This window comes from Vidua macroura, chromosome 1, assembly GCF_024509145.1.
Source record: "Vidua macroura isolate BioBank_ID:100142 chromosome 1, ASM2450914v1, whole genome shotgun sequence".
NCBI classification, from domain to species: Eukaryota; Metazoa; Chordata; class Aves; order Passeriformes; family Viduidae; genus Vidua; species Vidua macroura.
Genome location: NC_071571.1, coordinates 65,562,655 through 65,576,021, shown reverse-complemented (window position 1 = coordinate 65,576,021; position 13,367 = coordinate 65,562,655). Strand labels below are relative to the sequence as shown.

Below are 13,367 nucleotides of genomic sequence, written 5' to 3'. Positions count from 1 at the left end.
CAGGAATGCTGTAGGGCACTTGATGCCAAGACAGCTCTGCCACTTCTCTGTCACACTGACATTAGTGGGACTTTGGTTAGTAAATCTGCAATACCCCACTATCACTTAGACTTAAGTTTGGTGTTTGGGTTTTTTTGTGGGGGGGTGCATGTGTACCTTTCTCGCCATGTAGGACTAGTAACAGGTCACTATTTCTTAAGTTAAGTGACTAACAGTGGTTGGGATTTGGAAATCTGTAGAACTTTTTGTAGTGCTTTATTTGGCTGTCCTTGAATCTCTTTTAGGAAGTTGGTATCTCTGAACCACCTCTAGAGTAATTGGAGGGCACACGTTCTGTGAGGTTTGTGCTTGTTTAAACAGTAAATTAAATTGCAGGGAAGCTGTGCTCACTCACGGATATGATGATTATGATGTTAAAGTGGTACTGGTAGGCCCATGCCTCCAGCCCTGTGGGAGTCCTTAATGGAAAACAAGGAGCTGTAACATCATGGATCCTGTACGATGTGACCTTGGGGTGTGTGAGGGAAACACCAACCTGCTGAAAGCACTCCAGCATGGACGGCTTCAATGAAGAAGGCAAATGGTGCTAATTTTTGCTGAGGAGAAAGCACAGGCAAGTGTGGGAATGTTTCTAGAGCAGAAGCAAGCACCTGACGGCTTTCGAATGTGTGTAACTTCTAAATGAAAATGAGAAATGAGCCCAAACTGAATTTCAATTATCGTAAGATATAAATTAAAAACAGAGTTGAAGCTTCGGATTAAAATGTTCATTTTTTGCTACATAGTTTTGACTTTGCTACATGAGCTTTCCTTGTGTTTTGATATTGTCAAAGTCACTTTACAGCAACAGGTCCCAGTAGATTATAGTAACACCTTCTAATACTTTAGTTTGTTAAATTAAAGGCTTACAGCAGCAGGCTGTGGTTTGAAAATCATGCTTCCACGAGTCTGGGAGTGGGAAGGAGGAACTGGGCTGTTGGTTCCCAGCGGTAAAGGATGGGCATGGGGGGTGTCGTGGTGTGTCTTCTTGTCACGTTCGTTGCCAGCCTGTGACCGGGAGCGGCAGCAGCAGCTCAGGACAGCGCAAATCCCACTGGGGCTACAGCCGCAGCCTAAAAAAAAGAAGAAAAATTCCCCGTTTCTGGGTGGGAGTTGAAGCCATCCCAGGTTTGCCTCTACGCATTCCTACACAGCACCTTCCCCTTGTCTGCTCCTCTGCCCTCACAGCCCCTTCCGCTTCGCTTCCCTTCTGACCACCCCGCTCGCCCTCGTCGTCGGGGTTCGGACGCGGCAGAGAGCCAGCTCTAAGGTCGGCTGTGTTTTCCCCTTCCCCTCCGCCGTGGTTTTGGGAGGGCGGAATTCACGGGGATCGCTTGCTCTTTGACCTCCTCCTCGCCAGGGCTTGCTCTTGGGCCGCGCCGGCTTTGTGCCGCTGCCGGCGGCCGGGGCCGGTTTATGCTGGGAGGCAGCGCGGGCCGCGCTGTGGCCGCCGGGCGCCGTCCGGTGCCACCGCGGCCACTGCGCTTGTGCCAACAGCGCGCGGCCGCTCTACCGCACTCTCTGTCGCGCGGCCGGTCCCGCGCTCTGTTGCGTGCTTGGGTCTCGCGCCACTGCTCGTGCCCCATCGCGTGCCCTGCCTCGTACCGGTGCGCGTGCCTTGTCACGTGGCCGCGCCTCGCGCCCGTGCCTCGCGCCCGTGCCTCGCGCCAGTCTCGCGCACTTCCGCGTGCCCAAGTCTCGTGCCTCGTCGCGAGTCCGGATCTCGCGCCCTGTCGCGTGCCGACGTCTCGCGCAGTTACGCGTGCCCGGCCTCGTGCCCTGTCACGTGGTATCTCTCGCGCAGGTGCGCGTGCCCTGTCGCATGGTATTTCTCGCGCAAATGCGCGTGCCCTGTCGCGTGGGCGAAGCTCGCGCCGTGTCGCGCGGCCGCATCTCGTGCCTGGTCTCGTGGCGGGTCTCGTGCGCTGTCGCGCTCAGGTGCGCGTGCCTTGCCGCGTGCCCGGTCTCGTGCCGATGCTCGTGCCTTGTCGCGCGCCCTTCCGTGCCGCGGGTCTCGCGCGCGATCCTGCCGGTGCCGGACACGGCCGCCAGGGGGCGCGCAGCTCCCGCCGCCCGCCCAGAGCTGCGCCGCGCGCCACAGGCCCCGGCTCTGAGGGCTCCCGGCAGAGCAGCGGCCACTTGCAGTGCAATGTCCTGCGAGTAATTCTAGATGAAGGATAGTACACACACACAGTCGTCGTCGTCGTCGTCCCCCCAATTTTGTTTGGTTGGTTTTTTTTGGTTTTGTTTTGTTTTTTTTTTGTTTTTTTTTTTTTTTTTTTTTTGTTTGGTTTGTTTTTTTTTTTCCTCTCTCTCTATTTTAACCCTTTCCCTACACTCTCAGCCACGGTAGCGGGGAGCAGCGCCCCGTGTGGCATCCCCTGTTCGTCGGTGGCCCCGAGGTCCCCCCGCGCCGCTGCTGGCGGGGATCCGGCCGTGCGCTGCCGCTCGGTCCGGGGGCAGCAGAGGGGCAAATACGGGCAAGAAGGGAGCGCAGCGGCGCGAGCGGAACGGGCGGGTTCCGGCCGCGCGAGAGCCCGCCCCGCTGCACGGGGGCGGTGAGGAGCCGGGCGCCGGTTGCCGGCCTGACGGCTGCGAGATGCGAAGCGCGGCCGAAAGGCAAGCCTGGAGTGCCCTTCAGGAGGTCAACCTGTACGTCGCCAGCTTTTCGGCAGGATCTGCACTTAAACACTCTTGACAGACTCATCTGTCATTTCTAAGCTCCTCCAACGAGGAGGATACCACGATCCCCTGGGTTCTACCTAGAGCTGGGAAGGCTCTCCTTGTAATACTTAACTCAATTCTCTCTACTGAAAATTGTGTTTGTGGTAATATGTGTACAAAGGGTCATGCGCAATCTTTTTGTGTCTAAAAGCCCAACTTTTTACACTTTGGAAACCTATTACTGTCTCTTATTTCTTTATTCTTTAACTGAACAAAAAAGTACTTTAACGTTTCCTCTTGATTATTGTTTTCCCAGCCCTTTCAGCCTTTCTGCCTCTCTCTCTATTCTCTCCCATTTAGCCACACATTCCACAGTTTGCCACACTGGAGTGAATGCAAGTATCGCATAGTTGCCAACATTGTATGTAGTGATCACGTTTACTCTTGAATGCCTGTAGCGTGGACTTACGAAATCTTTGGGAGCATTTCTACGTTTATTATAATAGTGTAGGGGTCTTTTTCCAGGCTGGAATCCTTACAGCAGTCTTTTGTATTGAAGGAAAAAAAACCAGCTGAGCTTTTATTCCTAGATAAAGCCTCTTACTCAATCACCTGATTTCAAGTAACTGTTAAGTAACTTAATAGTAATACTACTCCTTAATGGTAACCACTACTACTTACCTATTAATGTAAGTGAATCTTTGTCCACCATGTGCCATTAAGCATTGCTAAGGGCTTGGACAAGGTTGTTTCTGTTCAGTTAGTCTCCAGCGTGTTAGAAAGGAAATTCTGGATTTTTTTTTTCTGCATTAATTAAAGTTTCAGCAGGATTACTCATAGTGAAGGTTATAACATCACGTAACTATGTTATGCTTCTTTAGAATTCACTTTGCACGTATGTAGTGTGAGCCTTGGGTCCCAGTGAGTTACTCCTGGTTGTTCCCAGGAGCTGTCCAGACTGAGGATTCAAATGCCTCTTAGAGATCCTTCAGTCGATTCCATCGCTCATGTCTCTTACAAAGCAGAAGCATCCATGTGCTGTGAGGGTGACTAAATTTACTCACTCAGGGTCAGTGGATATGAAGTTGGTGTGTCTGCCTTGAAGGTCAGCCTTGTCTTGCACAGGGGTATGGTGAGGTTGTTAGTTGGGTTGTAACTGCACTTAAGGGTGCTCTGACAAGTGACTTCTGCTCTTTTGGGGCAGAACAAGCAGTCTGTGTAAATCTGTAAGTGCTGAGAAGGGGAGGCTGACAGCTACAAATGATCCGTCACTTGTTGGTTCCTCCTGCTCTTGGCTACCCTGCATACTCATTCTCTCTGGGAGGGTGGACCTTGTTTGCTAGCTGGACTTCAGCTCAGGCAGAGCCCCTTGTTCCCTGGGGAACTCTTAAGGATGCGCCATAGGGAAGGACATTGGCACTAGACTGTTGTTGAAGCCAGACGGAATGGGAAGACAATTCGCATCTGCCTCTTCAAACCTCCCAGGCCGGGTTAAATGTTTCCAGGGGCAGTTAAAAATGTGCTTTCGGGTCTGTCCCCTGAGGGTATAATGGGAATTTCCCCCCCAGTTCTGTGGCTGTGAGAGCTCTGCAGCAGGTGCAGCACAAAGCACTGCGCACAACTGGCCACGTGTTGCCTCCACGTGCATGAAAGGGCTCACACAGGAACATGCACACAGCCCGTAGCTGTGCTTTCTCTCTGGATCCCCTGCTGGTATTTTGTGCTGCTTTGGCCACCTCTGCCATCCCTCTGCCATCGGGCCTAGGCTGGTCCTGCCCAGGAGGGCACTGGCAGCATCTCTGATCACTCTGTGCTCTGTGTCCGGGATACTCTTTGGATGGCAGGTGATTCATGTACAGAGTTAAGGCGCTTTCCCTAAAGCACATTGGAAGTGTCTCCATACATCTTGGAATTTTGTTTAGCGTGTCCTTTTGATACATGCCAAGCCCTACCTTGATGTTTGTAGCCTCCCAGATGTTTGGATGATTTTTTTTTTTCCTGTGGCATGTTGCTGTGTAAGCCGGCAGGCACGACACTTGATCTTCTTCCTCTGCAGCTTAAAAACATCGCTCGTCTTTATAGACATTCAGAGTAGCGACGCATCTGCCTGTTATATTCTGTCACTACTTATACCTTGCGCTTTACTTTGGGTTTCTGTATCTTATTTTAGCAAGCATAGATGCTGCAATGGGAAAATGGTTTGTTACTATGCTTGGATTTTATTCTGACACTGCAGCTGGTTGGTTTGGTTATTTTTTTAATTTAAGGAAAAAGGCTAGAACTTGCCCCTTAAAGGTGCTGCTTCAGAGTGACAATGCTGTGCAGGGGAAGAGCGGGGATGAAAGAACAAAAAGGAATGGATGCTGGATAGTTCCCATAGAGAATTGTTTCCTGATAATGTCAGGCTCACTTTTTACCTGTATGTGTTCCTCGACCACAACACCATAGTAAGTAATCAAGAGGGATAAGAAAGATAAAAATATGTGTATATTTGGGGGGAGGGGGTGGCTTCTGAGGCTCTGACTTTCCAGTTTTCCTGTTACTTCTCTGAAGCATAAACTCTAAAACTCAGTTCGTTCAAATTCATGGAAATCTGCAAACCACATTGGGTCATAGAATGGTTTGTGTTGGAAGGGGACCTTAACGATCCTCTTGTTCCAGCCCTGCTGCCATGGACAGGGACACCTCTCACTAGACCAGGCTGCTCAAAGCCTCATCCAGCTTCGCCTTGAACATTGCCGGGGATGGGGCATCCACAGGTTTTCTGGGCAACCTGTTCCACTGCCTCACCACCTCACAGTAAAGAATTACATGATTAAGTAAAGATATGAGACCTTGTACAGTTATTAAGCTAACTAATTATATAAAATATGGTGTTGAAAATAATATAGCGTGAATAGAGCAACAAAATGTCTTTGAGTTGTTTCAGAGAAAATCCTCAACTTGACCAATCCTGTACAAATTCTTGATGTACGTAATTAACAGCTTAGAATGCTTTCCAAATAATTGAGTGAACTGTGTAGTGTGTTTTATTTTCCCAAATGGGAACTTTCCCTTCTGATGTGCAAAAGATTACATGAATGCAATTACAGAATAAAATACCTTGCATGATCTCCTAGTTTGACATGACAGTGAAACACAGAAATATTTTCTGCTTGTTTTGCCACAGAATGCACTTGAAGCACAGAGCTGGTTAGTGAATGACAGACTGAAAGATTTCTACTGAAGAGAAATTATCTGACTGTGTGTATGTCTATGTACTTTGCTAATTTTGAGATTAAGCTGCTAGGTTGTGATGATGAACAATTGTTGGCTACAGTTGTATGTGTCCAGCTTGTGATTTTTGCACAAAAATATGGACAGCATGAAATGTACCTATTCTTACTTATTTTTTGAAAGGTGATGTCTAATTAGCAAACTTAATTATTTTGTGTCTGTTGAAAGCAACAATAAGGCTTCAAATGTATTGCCTTTGGGGTTTTTTCAGTACTCATTACAATGTTTTCTGGCATTCATCAGCACTTCTAAATTACTGGGAAGAGTGTAATTAATCATTCACTTCCTTATGCTTCCTACTAGACAAACACAGATCATTGCAGGCATTCAGATTTTCAAAACAAGCTGCAGCTAGTGGAAATCTTGGGGGAAGCACTGCTTTAAACATTCTATCAACAGATTACAGCACAAAAGGTAACTCAGTGCCTGACTGTAACAGCATTTGATGACAAACAGTTTATGAGTTGTCTTTGAGGAAGGATTTCTATGTCACTAAGTCAATAAAAATTCAAGGAAGAAGTTTATGGAATTTGTTTTCAGTCCAGTCCAAGTGCATCTCCAAGCAACTTGAGAAAATAGAGTTCAAGTGTTAGAAGCCCCAGATTCTGCGCCAAACCTTGTCAGCTGACAGTTCTTTCATTGGCATTTATTTACGTTTGCTGTATTAAATCAGAAATCATATAAATAAAAGTTCCATTTATGCTAGAAAGGAAAAGTAAACCAAGTAGACAAATTCAGACTACAAAGATCAGAGTTTTTATCTTTATTCTGCAAATATGGAACACTTGGAAAGCATTGTGTAAACGGAACTTAGGCCAAGTTTTCTGAAATAGTTACCATCTGATTTGTCTGCATGATACTTAGTTGGTAAAAATGCATATTGCTGTGTTTTTGGAAGTAAGAGCTTACCCATGAACTGCAACCTGTAGAGACAGAAAGTGTGTTCTTAAATGGTTTGTCAGCAAAGTTTAAATCTGCTGCTGTCCCTACCCACCCAAGTTGCTTCACAAAATCACATCACCGCTGGAATGAAAGCACTTGGAGCACTCGGAGAGCAGTGGCCAAATGTGTATAACATGCTGCCCCATGAGGAGGGGAGGGAACAAGCTGGCCAAGAACTGAGTATAAGTATGTAGCCCAATTTCTTCTGAAAGAATGAAACAATCCTTTTATGTCCTTGTAGGAAAGTAACAGCTTTCTGTTCTCCCTCTGTAGGCTGCTTTTCTAGAAAACCATTCTTCAAAAGAGCAGAGTGCAGCAGCATGCTTCAGCCTCCAGGATTCACACTGCTAGCTTCAGGAAGTATGACTACTTTTGAGTTATTGCTTAGATGAATGATAATAATAAAAGCTGACTAGCTTAAAAAAAAAAAAAGGGACCTTGGATCACTGTCACATAACTGCTGATAACAATGATTATTATGTTTATCTTGCCATTTTTAACCTTGTTGTCAATTACCACATTTCACTCTAGACTCTGGTCTCTGAGAAGTCCATGCTAAAATGAACATTTGTTTCAGCAAAGGCTTCCAAAACTGAATGCAAGCCACAAAGGGTTTCTTTTAAGTTGGATATGAGTGGGCTTTTTTTTTTTTTTCCTCCTCCCTTCCTCTGAAGGAGAGAAGACAAGTTCTGGAAGCTTGGTTGCTGGGCTAAAACATTAATAGCATGAAATCTCTTCAGTGTTTCTATGTTAAATGCTGTTTCAGAGCCATTGCCACTTAAGGGATTTAGTTGCTGAATACTTACCTAAAACCTGTGTTCCCAGTTAAACATAAGAATTGAACTTACCATATGTGGAATATATCAACAGCCTTGTTTTGTTTGTTTATTTTGTTTTTTTATCTGATTAGTCTTACTGTATTAATGCTTATGATACAATGTCTTTAGGTTTTTGAGGGGTAAAACCTGCTATGGTAATGGAAGGAAAAGCAATCAGATAAAGGGGAGTGTCTGTCCTCGCCTGCAGACTGTGGGAAGTATTTGAGCCTGCTTCAGGCTACGGTGCTTGGAGTCAGCTTGTTGAAGGCACTTGGCCAAAGACAATCCCACACTTGCACTGTGAGGGCCACAGAGGCTTGCCAGGGGATTGATGGGACACGTTGGTGCCTTGTTTAGTCCTGTTATAGCCCAAGTACATTTTCTTTCTTAACCTGCCCTTTAGAGTTTAACCTTGTTCCTTTATATATCTGATAGTAAAGGAACTTCAGTGTTTTAAGTACTGCAAGAGTCCTAGAAGTAGATCTGAGTGGGTGTCTGTATGAGGGAATTACAAGGAATGGGTTCTATGGGCTTTTAAAAAGGGAAAGGAAAAAAAGGGGGAATGTAATTACCATGCTGGCGATGATTCCAGTCCCTGGAGAAATGACTATTGCATGAGGGCTGCCTATCAGACAAAGTGAGTTTGTAATCTGTTTGTAGTGGCAAATTCTATGCTTGGCTCATTATGATACCTCAGTCTGAGCTAATTATAGAGTTTGGGATTGGGAGTGAGGAGAAGGACAGGAATGAAAGCCTCTTTGAGAAAACCGAATTCAAAGGAAAGCAGAGTGCAATTCAGTACCTTTTCTTGTGTCTGATGCTTCAGCTCCTGAGAGCGCCGCACCCTTACTCACACAGACAGTGCCATCTCTGGAAGGTCCTGTCACAAGAACCCCATGAAGCAGCCTATTGTTGGGTGCTGCTCTGAAGCTGTGTACACTTCAGGGTTATAAACACTACCAAGATGTTCCAGCATTACTTATTTTCAGGTCACTCTCATATTGATGCATTCCCTTGCATGTTTTCTGTTTGTGACCTATTTTTGATGCATTTCACATCTGCTTTAGCAGCTCTTTGACAACCAGAAAACAGGGCTGTTTACTGAGTTCACAGCTGCTGCTAATATCCGTGCAACTAGCCAGAATGACTGTTTTCTTGCTTAGCTCATCCTGTTGAATGAACCTCTCCACAGGGTTTGTTGCAAGTTTGTTTCAACTGGAATGCTATCAAAAGTTTCCACACATTTGTGAATTTCTCCTACTTCAGCCTTCCTAGAAACCCAGAAACATATGCACCCTCGCTAATTCCAGTAACTTTCTTCAGTTTCCCATGTCTTAACTACATCAGCTTTTCACAGATAGCGAAAACAGCCTGTTGTAAATGGGATGAAATTCCTGCTGTCATTAGTTAACACTAATGCATTTGAACCAAGTCTTTAAGGAAATAAGTCTTCTTGTCTAGTTTAAGGACACTATTACCTATCAGCTCACATTACAGTAACTCAATTACCTTATTTTTCTTTTTCTTTTTTTTTTTTTTCTTTTTTTTTTTTTTTTTTTTTTTTTTTGGTATGCAGATGATGTTTGAAGAGGGGTAGGAATGTAGGAATGTATCACCTTCAGCAAGTGGCTTGCTCAGTGAGGCCACATCTTGTAGGGCTGAATTCCTGCCTGTGCTGTCATCTGAGTATCTGTGGGCAGTTTGCTACTCTTGCAGTTCATTACGCTGTGGATTAGTTACTTTCAGGACACTTGTTCCCACCAAAGAAAGATATTATTGGACCTTTGTGTTATAGGTGCAAGAAGTCATAGCTGTGTGAGGACTGGGCAGTTTGGTTTTGTTGTTGTTTGGTTTCTGCTTAGGCATTGATTAGTAGCACAATATGGCTGGCAGCCAATGTGTGTGCTTCTGGAAGTGAACAGAGGTCCCAGTCTCCATGAAGCAATTAAGACAAGGACACACTTCTTCAGTTCCAGCTGCTTGAGCCCCTGTCTGAGTCTGCCCTTCCTGATTTTATAATACTGTTCAGCGCTGTTATTGATCATCTCCCAAGTGCTCATTTTTTTAAATAATTGTGTTTCCTAAGCCACGCTGTGGATCTCAACTTTCAAGCCTTTCTATGTCCTTGTGAGGTAAACGTTACCAGGTTAGCTGTGATCTGAATTACAGATGTGGATACAGAGGCACAAAGGGTATAAAATATCTGCTAAAGTCATTTCAGTGCATCAGAGACAAAATTAGGCAAAAAGATTTCTGACTCCCACCTGTGTCCTACTCTTCCAAAGCAATTTTCATGCTTCATTCAATTTTGGAACTTTTGCTGTCACGGTATCTCACAGGTAGCTTTCATTTCTTAATGGTTTTTAAGATTGATTTTCACCACTCCTACCCCTGGTTCATTTCCAGTTGTTAATGAACTATATCTTGGATTTTCTTTGGTCCATTGTGAAGCTCCTGGTGGTGACTCTAAAGTACTTTCTGATCCCACTTCTTAGACAGTGACAGAAAATGTGGTGACCAGCCTTTACTCTCTTTTTACCAGCTGCAGCCAACAGGAGATACCAGACCGTTTGTTTGGGCTCCTCGCAGATGGACTAAAATATTTAGTTGCTAACAGACTTTTCAGTTTGCATTGCCCCACATCAGATGACCAGTGTTGAGGGGTATCTTAAAAATATATATTGTGGTAGTTAGCTAAACTTGGAATGCTCTGTTTGTTTGTAGTGTTGTGACAATGACAAGGTGAATGCTATGAACTAGGAAGGAAGTGAACCGATTTGTGATACCTTAAAGTTGTTCTCTGCTGAAACCTAGATGCACAACAACCTTCTCTGAACCTCTGTTTCTTTCACCTGTCTCAGATACTCTGGGAAGTGAAATCTTGGTTTTCTGAGACATCCGCTTGTTTTGATTTGTTCTAAGGGGAGCCTGGATGAGTAGCTGATACTAACTACTTAAATTTGATATGGCTAAATCTGTTCAAGCAAAAGCCCACCATAGTTTAAGGCAAAATGTAATAGTGGTGGAATAAATGGATTGAGACTGGGCATTGTGCAGCTGAAAGTGGGCAATGAAGTGCCTTCTGTTATTTTACACAAGTCTCAGCATTGGTTTGCTGTACTAGGAGGTAGGAAGAACCAGAAGTTAATTCAGTGAACACAGCTTTTTGTGGAGGTCATGGTATGTACACAGCTCATTGACTCATAGATTCCTTGCCAAAACATCACCTCTTCTACATCTGTGAGTGTTCTCTCATCTTTCTGCACCAATATTCGTCTTTGTTCCTTTAGTGTTTTTCTCCTCTATGTGAATTCATTCAGCTGGAGAGCTGGCAGGTATTCATCAAGGCAGCTCTCCACTTCCTACCCAGGCAGTTCTGATGAACACTTAGCACCCTTCCATTTGGTCAGGAAAATTTCTTTCTAGAGCTTTGCTGATGTATCATTTTCTAGCTGCAGTAGGACAGTGTATGGATTGGTAAGCTGACACGTGTGGAGTTGACCTCTATAGGCTCATTAGGTCCCTGGGTGGATGCTGGAGAGGACTTTGGAACAGTGCAGGCAGAACAAATAGTAAAATACAGCAAACATCTTCCTCCATAGGGAAATTCACCCAGTTGCAAAACAGCTGGGGTGAAAAAAGACCACTGGAAATAGTCTGCACCCAGTGCTCAACTCTGCTCAGATACCTTATCCAGTTGTGTTCTTGTATCTTCAACCATGGAGACTCCACATCCTCTCAGGGCTGCCTGTGCCAGTGTCCAGTCATACCTGCAGTAAAAGTTTTATCTTAAAAGGGCATTTAAATGGAGTTCCCTGTATTTCAATTTGTGCCCACTGCAATTGGGAAGGAGGAGGCAGTTGTGTAGGTGGATTTTAGCAAAGTCAGGAGAAAGGAAACAAAGCATTAGACTGCAGTAAAACGATTCTGTAGCAAAAATGATGAATTTCCGTGACACAGTGCAAATCAGTAGACTAAAGATTGGAAGAGGGAAATCCTTCCAGCCCCAGCTGAAATTGATGAGGTAGTTCACACCTCTCAGAATTGCAATTTGAGGCAGCCTGAAACACGATGGAGAGTGAGCTATGTCAACATATGCTTCAGAGCATGTTCTTAATTTTATCTGTACATGTGAGCACAAGAAAATTCTCTTATTTTTCAGAGCTAAGCTGGATTTCTCCAGCACAATTCTGCGGCAATGGGCAAATGCCACAGGAAGGCTTTACAGCCAGAGAACATATAAAGTCTGGAACATGGATAAACTGGTTAGGATAAAATAGAAACCAGCAGAACCCTCTGCCAAAATCTGAAGTGAAATGAATAGAGGTTCAAAAAAAGTTCATTCAGTATGCCTGGCTCCTTGTTTCCATAATTTAGGAATAATTACATTTTTGTCACTAACATTGTTTTTAAATGTCAATAGAAACCAGACAAGTATATTTGTAAACCCAGCCCTGTCACATTGAATATATTAGGTTTTCCAATACCAGCCTCTTTTAAGTAAGGCTGAGGAAGCATTAAAAGCTCAGTAACTCTCAAGTGTTAGGAAGCTATTGAAAGAGCTTGTTAGGCTTTATGACAAGCAGGTTGAAATATAATAGGCCTGGAACTTTGTGAAGGAGCCGGAAAGTTGTGGTTGAAGAGAGGACAGTGCCCAAGAGTTTGTAGACCGGATGATTTGTGCAAAGGGGATGTCGGAAGGTTCAAGGCAAAATAAACAAATGGGGCTACCCACAGGGACAGTGTTAAGCTGAGACCAAAGTGCTTCCTTAGCTTGGTTTCTAAACACCAGTTAGTCCGTCTAACCAAAGAAGGCATTTTCAGTTAAAGTTTCTTCCTGTCCACACTCAGGCCAAGGAGCCATTTTCTGTTAGCTAATTGACCACATTTGTTCTGACCCAACTTTCCATAGCCTTTTACCTAGTCAAACTGTGGGTCTTCCTGCTAATCCAGAACAGCACATGATTCTCTTCTGACAGTCTTAGATGGGTTTGGTTAACTCTATCCTTCCCTACTGGCTCTGTTCTTATCCCTCTGCTTTGGTATTGTGCTAAAATAGGCCACCTTCTTTACACCTATCATTCATTTTCTGGTGGAAGCTCTTTGGTTCTGCTGTCTTTTACTGGACCAGTTCGGGTACCTAGGAAATGTAAGTTAGTTAGCCTCTGGTAAGATAGATCCTGCTAACCCAACAGACATATGTTCCGTGTTCTTGGATCTGTCATGGCACCAGCAACAAGAAAAATAAATGAATAAAGATTGTTCTAGTATTTACAGTTTTGAATGCAAATTTGAAGATGTGAGCTGAGTGCAGTAATAACTTATGTGACTTGTAGGCCTCTTTGAGCTGTAACTTGGAAGTGTGTACCTAGTCTTGTTCATATCACCATGGGATTGAGAGCTCCCTAGGAATATTCTTTTTTAAAAAAACCTTTGATCTTCAATGGAGATGCATATTAAAGAAAATGTAACTATACAGAGACAGCTTGGCCTTGTAATAATCACTGCATCCAGTTCATGGGGTCGAATTGTATGTAATTCATAGGCCTGTCAAAATGTAATGTCTACCACTTTAAAACTAGGTTCTAGAGGCCCTGAGCATAGGTATTGTCACTAGAATATGTCAGC

The 13,367-nt window shown here is 44.6% G+C and overlaps 2 long non-coding RNA genes across 2 annotated transcripts; one reads left to right on the top strand and one right to left on the bottom strand.

The window, feature by feature from the left end:
* Positions 1-752: 752 nt before the first annotated feature.
* Positions 753-1,604, bottom strand: LOC128818023 (uncharacterized). Its single transcript, XR_008440370.1, has 2 exons — positions 1,197-1,604; positions 753-1,112 (listed from the first exon to the last, which is right to left on the bottom strand). It is a non-coding gene; the product is annotated as an uncharacterized LOC128818023 (long non-coding RNA).
* Positions 1,605-4,927: 3,323 nt separating this feature from the next.
* LOC128818030 (uncharacterized) lies at positions 4,928-7,757 on the top strand. Its single transcript, XR_008440371.1, has 3 exons — positions 4,928-5,150; positions 5,873-7,107; positions 7,195-7,757. It is a non-coding gene; the product is annotated as an uncharacterized LOC128818030 (long non-coding RNA).
* The last annotated feature ends 5,610 nt before the right edge of the window (positions 7,758-13,367 follow it).